Here is an 18,580-nt window from a genome sequence, read left to right as displayed (position 1 = left end):
AAGGGACAATACGCAGACCCCCTTCTCGCCCCGGGTCGTGCACCATCAAGCCATTGGCTACACAGTACACGATATTGATTGTTATGATTGTGCCAAATGAATTGGTTGAAAAGATGTTTAGCGCACCGGCAGTTGTATGTTCTACAATGCACAGGAATGTGAATTGGGTATGACATTCACGTGTAACTCGCAATGTTATGCATGGCAACGTTTCTGCACAGCTTGAGTTTGCGTGACATCATAACAGGGGACGGCATATGCGGTGAAGGGAACGCCACGTGAACTTCGGGGCCCATGGTGGGGAGTTCAGCATGTGTAGTTCGTGTTTATTTTGGAAGAATAGTTTACTTTCATTTATGTTACCTTTAGTCACCTGAAAGTTTTTTATAACTATTTTCTTATTTTGCCAGGTAAGGCCCACACTGAGCTGTGTAGCTTTTTTCAGAAGCGATTTGGCCACAAATGACAGCTCGACGAAGTGGCTTGTCACGTGGACATTTATAGCAGCCACATTCTCTAACGCGTAATGTTTCTAAATGTGGAGGGGAAAACCGGAGGACCCGGAAAAAAAATTAACGCGACCACGGGGAAAGAGAAAGACACGCAAACTCCAAGTATACAGCAGCAGGCTTCAGGGTAGGGATCGAACCCTCGACCCTCGTGCCGAGCAGGCGAGGTCGTGAGCGCCTCCTCGCCACCGCGGTGCCCTCAACACCGTAACTATCGGCGGCGCAGGAGCGAGCGCACTGCGACATGAACCCAGGCGTCAGAGGTCAATACGAGTCGCGAGTTGCGGCTCAACCTTGACCGGCCCAGGGCGCGGCAACTTCACCGAGCGGCACTGACCGGCGCGGTCACGTTGAGGAAGAGCGCAGCCCCCCCCCCCACCACTGCTCGTGACCCCATTGCCAATGCGGTGTGTGAGGAAGCATTCATCCAGCAGTGGATTGAACAAGGGCTGTCAACAGTGGACGGTTAATCACATACTCTCTGCAAGGTTGTTGTTTAGTGATCACGTTCCACTGGGCACATTGATTGTTCTTTAAACATAAACCACCTACGCAGTCCATAAGTCAAGATTGTGCTTCTCTGTTTAACATTACGAAGCGGTTCTATGATTATAGAACTAGTTCTTCCACCACTCATCACACTCAGAATTGATCACCACCACCGCATCACCACCACCACCACATCACCACCACCACCACATCACCACCCACCACACCGCCCACCTCTACACATCCCACCCCACACCACCCAAGACGCCAACCCACCACCACCCACCACCACATCACCACCCACCACCACCACATCACCACCCACCACCACCGCATCACCACCACCACCACATCACCACCCACCACACCGCCCACCTCTACACATCCCACCCCACACCACCCAAGACGCCAACCCACCACCACCACCACACACCACCCACCACCACCCACCACCACACATCACCACGCACCACATGGCCCCGTGAGTTACGTCAGCCGTGCGTGCCGCGTCCACACGCAACACCTGCGACTCATTTTGCTTTCAAAGTGCCTGGGCCAGCCACACGGCGGGCCAGCCACACGGCGCAGCGTCTGAGACTGTCTTGACTCTCGCTATACGCGTGGGGCTTTGAACAGCAGAGCCATTAAACGCATCAGAAGGGCACACGGTGCCCTCCTGCAGACCCGTTCGTACCTGTGTGTGTGTCTGTGTTCGTGTGTGTTTGTGTGTGTCTGTGTGTGTGTCTGTGTGTGTGTGTCTTTGTGTTGTCTGTGTGTGTGTCTGTGTGTGTGTCTGTGTGTGTGTGTCTGTGTTCGTGTGTCTGTGTGTGTGTCTGTGTTCGTGTGTCTATTTGTGTGTGTCTGTGTTCGTGCATCTGTGTGTGTATCTGTATGTGTCTGTGTGTGTGTGTGGAGCATTTCTAGAACGAGGAGCTGGGGTCAATTCCAGATGCCACACATTTATCGAATGCCTGTTCGGCTCACTGCTCATGAGCGCGCTCTGCCAATGGCTTGCATATGGTGACGTCTCACTCTCTCAGTGACAAAGCAATACAACACAGCATACACTATGTATACACATGTCGATAACCACACACAAAATGCTATCAGTAATCTCTAAGTTGCTATGGAACAATTACAAACCAAATAATCTCACATGTATTCACCCACAGTACTTTAATATAACATTACGTATTTTCTGTTTCTATAAACTTAGCAATGTATCTCACACTCCATGTAGGCCTATTAGGAAACTTGTTCAGGGTATTGTACACACTCTACCAGAGGTGCCTCTATTACCATTTGATTAAATAATACATTTCAATCTCAGAAAGTGAAAGAGTATTTTCTTCTAACATTTCCCTTTCTCTTAATTCACGGCAGCATTGTACTCACCACATCAATAGCCGCGAGCAGCATGAGCACCCTTCAAGGCTGTATCCAGGCTCACTGTTTTAGAGTCTTACAAAGCCATTTCATAACGCTTTCATATACATCAAACCATCATAATATTTACACTTATCGAAGCCAATTCACTTACAACATGTTTACAAATCATATATGTCAAGATAGAGTGACTATCCTATCTATATCAATAAAAAAAATGTTTTTAAAGTGGTGGCATCGATTTCAACATTTGTGTTCTCTCGGGATATGAATCGGTTGCTTAGAATCGTTTTCAATTCCCTTATCGGTTGAACGAGATCTTTGACGTCATACTGCCTTGTTCTCGACTGTAATTAGCTCCGTCCTCGCTTTGGAAATGTCGAAATGAAACTTGCATCAGACCACTCCATGATCACTTCTTAATCTTGAATTTGCTGAGGACATATTTAACAATCTTGGGCTTGCCCACGGAAATCAAGTCAATTTGATTTCTAATTTCTCTCTTTGGGTGCCTCTGTGTCCATTTTACAGACTCCTTTTTAAAAGCTTTTAAATATTTTAACGCTTTATGGTGACGGAAGCATGTATTTTTAAATATACATCACTAAAGCTTGAGATTATAAAGTCCAGTGCAATATTGTTATTATTCTCCTCATAATTGTTTCTTCTTCTTCCAATTTTAATCTACAGGAAAATGGACAATAAGTCACATTTTTGTACAGGCACAAAATACGGTGGCTAGGAGATGTTAACTGCCTCGCCTGGTACACAGGAGGTCGCGGGTTCGATCCTGACCCTGACGCCTGCTGTATATTTGAAGTTTGCATGTTCACCCCGTGGCTGCATGGATTTTTCTCCGGGTTCTCCGGTTTTTACCTGTACATTAAAAACGTCACGCGTTTAGAGTATTTGGCCCTTGATAAATTGTCATACAACAAGCCACTTTGTTGCACTGTCATTTGTGGCCAGGTCACTTCTGTAAAAGAGCTATGAAGCTCACTGACCCTTACCTGGTAAAATAAAAATAGTTTAATCGTTTAATCTTGTACATTGCAATGTGCCCCCCTCCCACAATACAGTACTTGTACGCACAATTCGAATTCCCAAAAGACGGTACTGTCTTGAAGACCTCAGTAGCACGCATTAGACCTGAAAAGTTATCCCGAATAGGGCACTTATACCACTCAGATGTGCAGTGATAGGTGAGACAAAGTGTGTACCCTTCACCAACCCGTACTGAACAGAGTGCTCCAGTATGATCAGCCCCTTGCCATAACCCGCAGCGACTACTTGGGGAGGCTTTCGTCCAGCAATCGATTGATCATGGGTGGTCATGATGATACAAATATTTCCATCAAATATGTTCATTCCATTGCCATATTGTACAGCTTGGTCCAGATGTCTTGTGACCGCCATTTAATAATCTAAAACTTAATATTTTAAAACAAAAATGATTATGCAAAGAAAAAAATGTTAAGGGTCAATTAATGGGGAGGTCACAAAATATGTAGACCACCCTGTAAATAACATGTTTTAAATACTTATCTACAGTAAACATGTGCGTGCATTGATACGCCTCGGGCAAATGCCTGGCCCAGTGCGAGGTTGTTTTCTTACGACGTCATCTTCTCCTCCTATCACAGACAGCACCAAATGTATAGCAGGTGTCACGCACTCACGTGCAGTGCTTATATAACCTGCACGGAGCATGCCATGCTGGAAGCCCAGATCAGTGTTTCACATCGCGAGCCTGTTTACACGTGGGAGTGATCGACTTCCGAGACACATCGTGGAGAAGGCTTCTTATGTATTCTCACACTTTAAGCACAACACTGGGCGATACATCTCTGCGACGTTCTACGTCGCTACACAGAGCCGACCCTTCTACACAACCCAATCGTCGGCGTCCAACTACACAGCTGTGTGACTAGCGCAGCGACGGCGAAGATGAGAGCCTTGCAGAAGATCGGCCACGTGGCCGGACGACGAAGAGAGATGACGGCGAGCAGCGACGCAGCCAGGACCCGCAACAGCACCGAGGTCCCCCTTATATACACCCTGGCGCGGCCAAGCCCCGCCTCCGGCCACGCCCCCGGTCACGCCCCCTTCCAGAACCTTCGAGCATTATTTCCCAATTGGTTTTACCCGTGCCAAAATAAAACTGAAAGAAACCCTCAACATCATCGTGACAAAGATCCCACCGTTGACAGTTATCTGGCGACCTTCTGGATCGCTCTTAAATTGACGCTGCACCAGGTATCTGCATGAAGCACTTGAAGCAATGCGAGTCGAGGGGGTCTCAGTCGAGGTTGTCAGCTTAACTGGACCCACGTGGTGCTCGCGTGCCGTCTGCAGACCACGTGATCCGTCCAATCGCCGTGTTTATTCAGCGCAATTACAAAAAGTGCCGTTCTGCTTTGCAATCATCGTCATTATCATCATCATCATCATCAAGGGGCCGAAGCCGCTTAGTTTGAAGCCGAGCGACGCGTGCTTGCGTCGATGTTACTAACAGCTCGGCCCGCACGGCTGAGAGTCAAAGCTGCTTCATCCTGCACGGTCAGCCACGGCAACCTCCAGTGCCAAGTGAATATCTGAAACAGGCCTCGGCCACCTTCTTTAATCAACCCACACCGCTCAGCTTGTGTGAAGTACTGTATGGTGAAACCACCATGTCGCCCATTCACGAATGACAATGTTTCTTGCAATTTAAGGGGATAGATAGAATTTAGCAGGGGTATACCTTCATTAAAAGGGTTCATTTTATTCACTTCGCTGTCAACTTTTCAACAACTAAGCACAGCCTAACCTGAGAGCATCATCATCATCATCATAGTTGAAATACTTTACTCATCAGTGGTGGCAAATTGAAGTGAAGGTGGAATGTTTCAACTACTGCCCTGCAAGCCATGCCCTGAGGGGTATTTTATTCAACATAACGCTCACATACCAGACCACAACACAGCTACCTGCGTGGGACTCATTTTACAGCATCAGTAGAGGGCGATGCGACATAACCCAGTGTTGTACTGCACTCTGCCGCGATGTCTGTGCTCCCCATCTTCACCAACCCGCACTAATCGGCGTGGTGAAGTATGGTCACATAACCCACGTGGCCCGCACGCGGGGGTGGTTACCACCGGGTTTGCAGGACATCCCAGTGCAGCCAAAAACAAAACACGGCCGCACAAGTCTTAACTGCAATGCGTTTTGTCTCGGCCTCCAGGGGATGCCTTTAGCATCACGGCATGATGCACATTTCGATCGACTTAGCGCCTGTGCGCGCCACACGCGATGAATAGACACAGACACTTCACCTGCAGGGCGACTGTATTTCTGCATTTCTGACCATCTGGCATCGGCCAATGGCTTTGATTTAATAGCGGCTGTGAATTAAGAGGACTCATTAAGGCAAATTATTCATTTCCGAAACGGATGCGTGCCTGGCCGAGCCAGTCACGCCAAGGCCCGGCCACCCGGCTGCTGAGGCTGCGGGTGTGTGCGTGTGGATGATTCATCCCCAACAGATCGGCTTCTGCTTTGTTCTCGTTGCCATGAATGTGACCCTTTGGGTTGGTAGTTGTTGTGCCAATGCTTGCATGGAAATCACGTTAAGGATCAAAGATAAACGTATTATTTCAATATATTTGCAGTCGACAAACAGAGAATAATGTATATTCATATTAAACGTTTTTGGGTTAGATCGCGTTATTTATAAATGTGTCGTAACCCTCAACCACCCGATACGGCCAATCAGTAAGAAATGTGTCACGTTGACAAACAGTTCACTACTTTAACCCACTAGTGTGTTGAAGAGTGAATCCACAACATTTACCATTTTTGAGTAGTACGACGTTTCGCTGGTAATTACATCCAGCATCATCGGGCGATTTGCCAGGTTGGTGAAGCCCTCCACTTGCTCCCCCGGTCTTCAATAGAGCGGCAGCAGGGTGACGTCATCATTTAACTGATTCAGGTGCAGTGATTTGAGGCGGAGGGGGGTATTGTAATTATATACTAGGTTAGTAATGAGTCAATTGTTATGATTAGTAATGAGTTGTAGATTAGTAATTAGTTGCAATGTGTGTTATTGTAATTATATACTAGGTTAGTAATCAGTTAATTAGTTTGTGTTCCCCTATAAAGAATAATGTGTATGTTTTATTTTACAAACAGCGTCGGAATTCGTGAACATTTTAATTTCTCACTGTCACTGAGGAACCAGAGACAAGCCTGAAGGCAGCCAGGCGGCAAAGCTGGCGCCAACAATCGCCCGAGCTCTGCGATCCTCTGTATATTAAGATGTTTTTGTCAATTAACGAGCATGTATACGTGTACCTAGGCATTTAGTTTGATATTTTAAAGTGCTTAACGATTATACATGTGCAGCTTTGTGTCAATCAACTTGCCTTGTGGGTTGTGGGGTTATATTTGACCATGCTTCACCACACCGGTCAATGTGGGTTTGTAAAGGTGGGGAGCATAGACGTGGACATCTATGAGCATACAAAACATGTACCCTCCTGCACTGGCCTCTGCTGTCCACAGCAACGTTGCCCTGCAGCAGCAGCAGCCTATAGCAACCTGAAATGCATCGTGGTCACCCATTCAAGTACAACCCAGGCTCAACCTGCCTGAGCTTCCCAGCTATCACAATGATCGATGCATTCCAGGTGATTTGGTCATAAGCACTGTTGTGATTAATCGTTTAACAAAACGACGACATCTACAGCATGTTTTAATTTGCTGTAAATTGACTGAGACGCTGTTGTCGGTCATGGAGGTTGTTGTTGTTTTACCGTAGCGTTGCCGTGCTGATCATTGCTGGATAGGTCGCCGTGCTATAACCACCGTGCCATTGGCTCCGCTGTGCTGTACGTTTTGTGTTGTTGTTGATCAAAGTATAATAAAAACGCCAACGTACCAGGAATGGCTGGTAGTGTAACTGCAATTCTAAATAGTGAATGTTTGTTTCACCGATGTAGATACAGTATGGACACGACGTCTGTATTTTAAATAGAGACACCCCCCCAACCCCCACAATTTTGCTGGCGCTGGATGGCCTGCCCCAGATGACAGCCACCGACAGACACGAGGCCAGGCAAAGTTTTGAAAAAATACCATAATTAAGCTGATGTGATTTTTTACTGTTTTTTTTTATCGAAGATCAGACACTAACAACTGCTCCAACATTTAGTATTTTTCCACAAAAAAAGCAAAAAGTGTTGACAACTGGATTCAACTATATTTAAACACGTACCCATCGGAAACAGCTCAATTTAAAGATTCTGTTCTTTTCTATTAGAAAGAACAAAAAACTAATTAACTTAATACTCGATTAGGATAAGCTCCTATCTTTTACCGTTTTTGAATTATTCAGATTTGAACATCATAAAACACATATTCTTCTGTTCAAAACCGCTTGATCCGAAATATCTCAAAAATAATAAAATATAGAACAATGGTTCTCGCTTTCATTGTATCTACCATTTAACGCTCTATCAAACGAAAAAAAAAACGCAATCATATTTTGAACGTATTCTGAATGACACGCACAAAACGTGTTTATGGGACACTGAAAATCGAGATCTGGGGGGCTTAAATGAAAAATCTCGGATTTTCAGATGTGTCCTGTTGTTGGTGTCCTAAAAGCTACATGTGTACCAAATAGCTTTCATTCTTCTCGGGAAGTATCCTAGCGGTTTTGAAACTCACAGATTCAGGTCTTTATGTATATCGCAGATACTGAAACTCGACCGCACAATATATTTGTACTCCGTCTATCCCAGCCAACGCCTGCAGGAGGCGCTGTAGCTTCATGCGTCCTGTCCTGTACTGAAAGAAACTCAACATTGGCTCCAAACCGAAAAAAGAAAGTACTCTTAAATAACAGGTGACGTGTTGGGAAATGGCCCTTCTTCATAGCTCTTCTTCATGGCTCTTCTTCATAGCACACTTTTTTATGTTCTAGGAAGAACTGTCATTGTCCGAAACGTCACCTGCAGATTGATCGATCGACATTATACACTTTGATAAATGTTGAGCGTTTTATTATTATTTGCGCTTGTGGACTACTGCCAAAGCAGAATCGTCAAATCATTTGTCCTATGTTGTCTTTATCAGTAAGCATGTGGTCACTCTCCCACCCAAATCTGTCTCGATTATCATCTCAACTTCACACCTCAAATCTAAATTTGAGTTAAAAAAAGTTTAGCATCAACATACGGGCTTTGCATAAAAACGAATTCTATGTTCTCATCTCATACACGGACATTTGATTTTACTCCTCTCCTCGACTATGCTGCCATCATACACACATCTACCACTAAAACCACTTTGTATTGGCTACATTCTATCTTTCATTCCGCCTTACACTTTATCTTACAAACTACTCCACTAATCACTGCGATCTTTACTCCAAGACCGGATATCGCCCCTTTCAACTCAGAGGGAGATTCACTGAGCCAATTTCATTTTTAATTCATACACAATGAACTCAGTCCTCTACCCATCCAACGTGTAGTTCAGGACCAAGATTCTCAATCATGAACTATTAAAATGCCCAAAAACCTTAAATGGCATCTCTTTAAAACATTGTCCTTGGTTGCTGTCCCATCTAAATCACAATTTTATGCTAAGCTGTCAATTATTTATTGGAACTCCACTCGCAATAGCGTGTAACTTATACCCGTACCTGTTTATGTATTAGCACAATAGCCACAATATACCTATCTGTTCAATGTTTGCATAACTGAATTTTGTACTTGCGCTATGATCAGTCTGAAAGTTTGCTACGTAGGGTGTGACAAAAGTTCATCGTACAGACACACAAAGTAATCTGTCTGAACCGACTTCCACTACAGGCAATTTATTTCTCAACACTGATTTATGTTTGTGCACTATTTTCGATTTTCCCACGTGACGCAGTTGTGTTTTGAACTGATTTATGTTTCATAATTTTGATAACCCAGGTCGCTCGTGCAAACGAGGCTATCCGGGTCTCTTGAGTTCTCACCGCCGGCTTGAACGAAACAAAAAATTCCTTCGGGTTACGGTTCAATGAACGAATAGATTGTTTTGGTGCATTTACGTGGAATTTTGCACCTCTTGTGACTGCATGGTTTACATTAAACAATCACATACAACACATACAAATACATTTTATTTTTATTCTTAGATGCACAATTCAATGCATGTGTCGTGAGGTTAAGAATCTATTTTGCATATGAACTGGCACATCGTTACATGCCCACGCGGCTTGCTTCACAAATCATCATACACGTTTAAAAGAACAAAAATGTGAAACTGTATTGGCAGTGGTACACAAGCACAATAGACACAACTCAACATGTACGCCAACAACACACTGCCTCCAACAGGAAAACAAATGTAGAGTAGATGATGTTTTGGGCGATGGTCTTCCTTCATAGCAAAATAACCAATGCACGAACTGTCCCCTTCGCATTTTCAAAGTCGTTGAGCACTGGGGGCATGTGAAGCAGTCCGTTAGGACAGTGATATATTTCGTGCTTGTGCAGTGACATATAATCGGTCACGTAGCAGCGTAGCGCTTGTTGCTGGCAGGGAAGGGGATCTGCAGTTACAGCAGCCCTGACTGACAGCAGGTCACGTGATAGACCAGAGAGATGGATGTAGGGGACATGTTACAGAGGGGGCACGGGAGGGAAGCCCGGGAACCCGCTGGTAGGTTCTAGAAAACGGGGCGTGGCCAGGGTGGAGCGAGGCCACGCTGGGAGGATAAAAGGGGGCTCCGAGCGGGAGCTCGGGGCTGTCGTTTGGAGTGGGATCCCCTCGTCGTGCAGCTGGAGTCGCCGTCTTCGTCTTGACCGTCTCGGCGTCGTCAGTCGGGCAGTCTGCCAGCTGTCCTGACTGGGAGCTGTAGTTGCTTTGTGTGAACTGTGAAGGCTGTTAATAAACAGAGTGCCTCCTACTCTTCGTGTCTCTGAGTGCGTCACTACACTTGTACAAAGCCGCCCTGTCTAGAATGGCCTGTTCCTTTTTTATCTTTTTTGGAAAAAAATAATTTACATAAAAGTACCCCCCCGCCACCACCTACATATCTTAAAAGCAGAATCTTTATTTAGAGTGCAGCAGGAGGAGGAATCTGGTGAGCTATGAAGCTCTTTCTCACAGATGTCCGGCGTGGGCAGCGAGTTACAGCAGCCTGTGCAATGTCAACACTGCATTCGAGCTACAGCAGGCATGTGACTACAATAACGATGTTGATGGATGATGGTGATGTTGAACACGATAATATCCATATGGGCAATGAAGGGAATGGAGCGGCAGTGCAGTGGTTAGCGCGCTGAGCTTTGAACTCAGCGGTCCAAATTCGATTGTCGGCCACGACTAACATCAGCGGCAAGTGGACAGCAGCAGCCTCTCCACCCCTTCACCAAGCAACGGTAGCCAGCATGGTGAAGTATCATCAATAACTCCTATGACTTTCATCACGTCGGGAGGCGTTTATCTAATAGTCGTTTGATAATGTTTGGTTTTTTTTATTACATTGTATGTATGCCAATCGGAGGTGTGGGAGAAGAACAAACGAAACACAGAAAGCAGTTATCAAGAAATTAGTTTTTAATATCACAAGCACTTTAAATTGATCGGAACGCAAGCCTGAGTCTGAGTGTGGTTAGACATGATTCTCATCTCCACGTCGTGGCATAGGTGACACAGAGACAGATTTTTGCAATATTTGTCAATTCAGGTTTTGTGATCCACTGACATCAATTCTCTTCGGATGCATTCATGCAGTTTACTTGGTATGCTGCCAACAAACTGGAATTCACCTTAAAGCAGATATTTGACATGTTTAACATTTCTTATCCATGACACAAGCGACTAGGGCAAGTCTCTTGGAGGCAATTGATTGTAAATTCTTTTCACATTGTTTGTCAAAGAGTCAACAATGCGAAGTATGACATTTGGCATCACATGCAAATGTGTTCACTAGAATAGGTGATCTGGTATTTGCAATTGCAACATCGGGGGGGGGGGGCGGGAGATGCTCTCTATGACTTTACAATTTTACGACAAACATAACACCTGCAAAACAACAGTGATGCGTGTTGATGTACACGGGGCGACATTCACGTTGTGACAAAGTGGCCAGATTGCATCGCCTTGGTGACGTCTCCCATTGTGGTAGAAACTAAGCCGGTGTCTCCAAGATGTGTACCGCGAGGAATTGTGGATTGGACACGTGACGCAGTCACGTGTAAGCAGGGCCAGGTTAAGTTTTAGGGGGCCCAGGGCTCTTGTAGTTTTGGGTGGGGGCCCCTTCTTCGTAAAGTATCAATGTTTTACCACCACCCATGCCCGATGCAAAACATTTCATTGTTATTCACCTTGGTTAGTTCAGTTCTGGTTCTAAATGCAGTATTCGAGCGGGAATCGAACTCGGGTCGCTCACTGGGTTTGCAATCGCTCCCCCTATGAAGACTGGAGGATGCGGGCATCAATCCCGCTACCTCTCGCATGCCAAGCGAGCGCTCTACCAGCTGAGCTAATCCACATTTGATGCGGCCATGTACACACCAACATTTCCTGGTTTAACTCTTGTCGCTTAGAGTGCGTTTTTTCTAACTACTAATAGTTGCCGAGTGCAAGGCAAAATATGCCAACCGGCCAGCGAAACTCAGCGCTATTAAAGCTATGATATCTAATAGTTGAGAGTTAACACATTTCTTGAATTGAGTTCGCACACGTGGGAGGGGATTCCAAATGTTCGCAGCGCGAGGGAAGAAGCAGGCAGTGCTGTGACCTGCAGCATGGTGGTTGAGCACAATGTGGATACAGTCGGCGGTGTCCATCAGATCCTCAGCAATGTTTATCCGAGAAACTGTCTGGCTGTGAATTACAGACGCGCTCAACTGTCGCAGCTGATTGGTGCAAACATTTGCTACGAATGATCTGCCCATGTGGGCCCCGTGTCGTTTTGGTTGTGAGTACACATAGGGGTGATGACGGATACACGCTTGACCTTCAAGGCTCACACAAAACAGCTCTGTGAAAGTACCAAATCAAGAATCGCCCTGTTACAGAAACTTGCAATGAACGTCCTGCGGCGTCTCAGTCGATGTGCTGCGAACTGCGACCTACTCGGTGGCAGCAGCGTCACTGCGCACGCCAGCCCGGCCCACACGCTCGTGTATACAACTGGCAGATGCGCAGCTTAAATAACGCCATGCGGATCATTATTGGAGCACAGAAACCGACACCAATCCCCTTGGCTCTCTGTTCTGGCGAATATTCCATGACCAAATGTCTGCAGTAGCATGCAAATTGCGAGGGAGTGTCCACGTTTTATTGCCAACGACAACCACCTACCCAACATCAACCAAAACCTCAAAAGCATCCCTCGTGGTCGCCTCGAGTCCCGATCCCCCTTCTAGGATCGCGCTGCTGTCGCCATCCTAACATCGGATCCAGATCCGTAAGAAACTGGCGGACAGGGTGGAAACAACGCAGACGTCATTCACATGCTGGTTGTGACGTTCCTCAAAGACACCGGCGGTGTGACCATCAACCCGACAGGAGGTGACATCAACAGGCCGATGCATTCATCGCCTTCGTAAATAGGACATTGAAGACACGAGCCACAATTACCGTGATCGCGGCCTTGCGACGCGCACACTGTGGGCCATACTGTATATGAAACCACTGCGGTCTCAGCTCCTCCAACTGAGAGGAAAGCAAAGCTCCTGAAGCCCTCTCGTGACCAGAAGACCTCAACATTGGCATCGAGCTCCCTGCACATGTCGCCTCACGCAAGAATAGAATCGCCGACTCGTGCACAGATTCCTGCCCGCCCGTCACGTTTCAGTCACTGCGCAGAAACAGCGTGCGATCGGCGGCTGTTGGGAGCCGGACACATTCATCGTTCGGTCATCTTCCCGACTCAAGTCGCTGCCTCAGGCCACGTGGGTCTCAAACAGGAAGTGGGCCGTCAATGACCAGCACGTGCCCAACGGGCGCGCCTCAGTTTTCGAATATTTTTCTGGGTCCGGCAAACAAACAAAAAAAATCGTCCACGGACTTCTGTTTTGGATTTAGGGCATTTATTTTATTCTCGCGGTCTCAGAAACCCCACGGCAGCGTCGCTACAGCCGCCCCCGATCCCTCGCGGAGCGGCGACAAGGCGACACTCCCTGGAAGCCAGCGGATGTGTGAGACTCTCCCAACCCCGTGGCAAAGGTGCAACATTTACACACACACACGTGTACATAATGACATAATGCGAATTACAATAATAAGCACTCTGCCACTGCTGCTCCCCAAAATGTACTTTACAAACCACAGGTTTAAATTGACCTCTGTCATGCGTCATTATTACTACTACGAGTATTTGGCAATGTTCCAACAAAATGACAGAATGTCTACTCATACTGCAAGATTCAACTTCACTGTTTCCCCCTCACTTCCATCTTTCCTTTTCCACTTAATTTGACCAAATCATGAGCTGCTCCCCCACACACGAGCAGTCATCAGCTCCATTGTGAGGGGCACGTCCCACGTGCATGGTAAACAGGCGCGCCACGCCGGTTGTGGCACAATGCAGATGTCAGCCAAGGAGTTTAATTGGGTCACCACGGGTCTCCTGCTTCCTGTTGTGAATGACTCACAGGCGGCTGGGGCGTGGTGGCGTGCGCCAATGCAGTGCAGTGGAGCACGTGGAGTTGTGAAACCCCAAATCCATCTCCGTCTCCGAGATGACCATGGCCTGGGGGAGTACAGCAAGTGGGTGAGTGTTCACGTGTTTTGTGGTTCTCTTGAGTGCTGCCAAGTGGGGTTGGAGGCTAAGCCTGGGGGTCAGGTTGGGACGTCGGGGGGTGATCTCCAGTGCTTACCAAATGTTGTAGGTGTGAGGCTGCGGAGTAGCCAGGAAATGCCGGTACAGTAGGGCGATGATTCAGTCCACAGATAATTATTAATTCAAGGAGTCGAAACTGGCAAATAAATAAATTCTGTGCGGTCATTTCAGTTGTTTATTCTCGCATATATGTCGGTTTCCCCCTGGCATTGCAGCGTCCTCCCTCACACATAACACTTCATGACGAGGCATTGGACAAACATCCCAATGTAAGGCTGTCTGGAGAGAGAAAAACTATATCTAGATTCAGCGAAATTTTCCTGTTTATAAACTAAATCTCAAGACAACGTAATGTTAAGTTTACTGACTTTGTATAACAACGTGGACACAACTTTATCGCCTTGGGTTTGCTCCTCGCACACACGCTAAGTCAACAAAAGATTGCGAATGTGCAGCAAATCTTTGGAAATTTGTCTGTAGATTGCGGTGACCGCAGTTAAAAGATGGCTTCGAAGGGCGCACAGTGTTACGGCATAGTCGCTGAAAGGACAGCCGAATTATTAAAGTCTGGAAGCAGCGGCTATCGACCGCCACGCATCATGTGTCGGGCAAGCTATGATTTGTGCTATGACAAAGGGCCGTTACCAAAAATGTCGCCTCAAAAATATTTGTTGTCCTTTTAAGGCCAGAGCGTTATTGACAACTTGTGTTGAGTCATATTGTGTTATTTGTTATTGACAACTTGTGTTGAGTCATGTTGTGTTATTTGTGCCTGTGCACCACCGCTAATGCGGGATCACCTCGACAATTTGCTACTATTTATGGTGTTGCAATGACGCCTACAACAGCCAGTTTTTGTTTTGTCCGGGGGCCATGGTGACAACTGCTGTCTAGACTGATAGACATGGGCGCAATGCATTATGGTCGCATGTTCTCTGGAGGTGGCCATGTGACTGAGGTCAGAGTGCTGAGCTGCCACTTGCCAGATCGTGGGTGAGAATCCAAGCAGCTGTGATCCTGTGATGAAGTTCTCGTGTATAGAGGGCGAGTTGATGGTCTCATCAAGTTACATTTATAAAGTGGCGTCTAAATACAATGGCATCTCACGGCACTGTAGAAAGCAACCACGTAATATACTCAGATAAAACTCAAACACCAAAGCAACAACATTGAGAAGGACTAAGTAAAGACACGACATGAGAGTTGGGCAGATTGAGCAGTCGCACTAAACACCACGCGTATGCTGTCACGGCACCCCGACTCTTAAGTTCAATACGAACATTTCAGCTAGAAACGTATCTAACAATTGGTTGGGAATTGGTGTACTCATATGAACGTGTATACTTAATCTATTTAGCGTATTTATTTGTTGTGATTTGCCGACCTTTGCTACACTGGACTTTGCACTCTGATCGTTGTATTGGTTGTAACTTTATGACCCACGCCTGCTGAAATAATAGCTTTATAGATCATCGGATTTCTCCAGGATAAAGATTCTGATTGTAATCGAATTATCTAACATAATACATGATCGTTTATGAAAATAATTACACATATATGTATCACTTCCTGTTTTCTTGTGGGCATACATTGATGACATTGCCCCACCCGTTTAAGGCCCAGGACTTGAGGGCGTTTACAGATTTCTGGAAACTACCTGGTGTGGCTGGTTGTACCTACCGGCAAAACGTCGTGGCCAATTGTCAAATGTGTGTGGATTGCTCTCCAACACACCGGTGTACCGAGGTAATACAAAATAGGCACGCTTGTTCACGTGATAACTTTATTAATTGACTGTGTCGGATGGAGGAGGGGTTAGGCAGTTGAGTCTCTCCAAGCCACCCAAAGTGCTCGCCACAAATGAACCACAAGACCTTGCTGAGCTTGTCAATGAGCATATACCATCACGTGAACTCAAGCCATCCTCGCAGTGGCTTTTGTCTCGCCACTGCATCGCACATTTTCACGTGCACTTCGACGTCCGTCTCGAACACTCTACCGACATTAGGAAGCCACTGAAGCTATGCACTTTTAAATCTCGATTGAAAACTTATTTCTTTAGAACTGTCTTCTTGGTTCTTTCGGTAAAGTCACGTAGAATGGAAATAATAAAATAATAAAAATTAAACATAATACAATTATTCTCACGACGTTTTTAGAACTGCTTTTTGTGTTTAGTTTGTTGTCCTTCCCTTGCACCTCCGGTTAGCGTGGTTGGCTTCATATGGTATATGGTTCATATGGTGCGAACGAAGTTCAACATACATAAATATACTGCCAAATGTATGGTCTCCACCCCGTTCTCACGGAGCCTATAGATGTGACCGAGTGTCTGGCAGGATATCCAGGTCAAGAGCAGAAGCATGCCCCCTTGCTGCAAAATGTTTGGCCTGCCGCTGTGTGGATAATGTCCCGAACTCAGCAAGAGCTTCCCTTGCTCCAAAGGTTACAGGAGCGTTGGGCAGGTTGAAAAAAGGTTCCTCTGTGACATCCCGATGGCCTTGAATTAAATTCCAGAGGAAGTCCACTGGAGTGTGTCTCACGACGTGTTTCTGTACATCACGAGCACTTCTGCAGAATCTTACTAATCTATGTAATTATTTACCACGTAACAATGCATCGTTTCATCGATTAAACATGTTCCTTATGCTCACGATACACACATCGAATAGGTTACTTTGAATTCATATGCATTAAGTTGTGTCACTTAGAGTCCCTTTGTGCACTACTGTAAATAATTAATTCCTGAATAGAATCTCAACCCCATATCATTAACAATCCATAGGATTGCAATGGGGCCATTTTCATTATCACAGGCCAAATAAGTATGATTTCGTGTAACGTATTAATTCGTATACAGTAGTGACTCTGAGTTACCCTTGGGGGAGGCCTCTTATCCTGTTCCTGAGCCATCATGCCTGAGCCTGCTCATCCCGCCGCAGGCGAATTGTCCGTGACTCACGAGGCCAGGGCGGGTGCCCACAGCCGCCCTGGGATTCCTGGCACGGAATTGATCATCGCTGCTCAAGTCATCTTTCAAAAACTGTCGTTTACCTCTTGAGCATGTCCACTCCAAAATTAAAGCCCCAATCTCTCTCTCGCCAAAAGCCCCACTCTGGTGTTCACCGCATGACGTGCCCAACTTTGGTCAAATTGATTTACTCAGCAGGCCATATGATCTGTGGCCAAGTAACACCCAAAACCACAAGTGCGTGGGTGTGTGTCTGTTCTATCATCAAATGAGTACCGGGTACAATGTCTAAACTAAACTAAACTTTTTTTTATTTTACTAGGTAAGGCCCACTGAGCTATAAAGATATTTTTCAGAAGCGACCTGGTCACATGTGGAAATGTAGAGCAGCCAAATACTCTAAACGCGCGTTTCTAAATGTGGAGGGGAAAACCGGAGGACACTGAGACAATTCCACGCGACCACGGGGAGAACATGCAAACACAAAATATACAGGCTTCAGGGTCTGGATCGAACCCACACCCTCCTGTATACCCGGCGAGGTAGTTAACATCTCGCCACCGTGCCACCCCACATCGTCACTCCGGAGACAAAGGCGACCGGGCGTGGTGCTGGTCACCCTCCCCTCGTGTGCCGTGCCGGCCTTCATAGTCGCTCACTAATAGCACCTGTTGAAGAAAAATCTGTTTTACCTATACGGGATATCTTTGTCTTGCTCGATCGTTATGCAACATGAAGTTCAGCAATGTCATCAAAACGCAGAAGCGGTGTAAAGTACAGTCCACTGTGTTCGTACCGCGACCGCGGCAGTAGAGGTATGTCAATGACATCGATACGATGTCAATGACATCGATACGATGTCAATGACATCGATACGATGTCCCACTCTGCTTGTTGAACCGAGCAGCCGGGAAATATCTCAAAACAGAAATCTGCGCACTGTACGGGCTGTACGAGTTTACTTCGCTACACGTCATAATTGCATTATCACAATTACTTAGTCAAAATCATGTTTTATGAGCATCGACATGTGTTCGTGAACGAATATTTATGAAATGTTTGTAAAAGTAGACTGAATCAATCTGTCAGAATCCATGATTTAACCAGGAGATGGAATACAACCAAATTCAGATGTGAAACGTTGCCTCTTTTGCAAAGGCGACATGGGTTAGCGAAAAAAAATTTTCATGAAGTACCCTGAATTTGTTTTGGAAATATAACAAATCTAGAACTTTGGGTTTTCCGTAGTTTACACACATTTGACAGTGCTCTGCGTAAGTCAAATGTTATTGTGAAGCAATGCAAACCTTTATTTAAGATTTCCACTTGGTTCCCATAACGCTCGTCGACCGGCAGCTCACGTGTGGTGGGTTGGTGGGCTCAAGT

This window comes from Lampetra fluviatilis, chromosome 18, assembly GCF_964198595.1.
Source record: "Lampetra fluviatilis chromosome 18, kcLamFluv1.1, whole genome shotgun sequence".
Classification (NCBI taxonomy): domain Eukaryota; kingdom Metazoa; phylum Chordata; class Hyperoartia; order Petromyzontiformes; family Petromyzontidae; genus Lampetra; species Lampetra fluviatilis.
Note: the sequence above shows the minus strand (reverse complement) of the source record.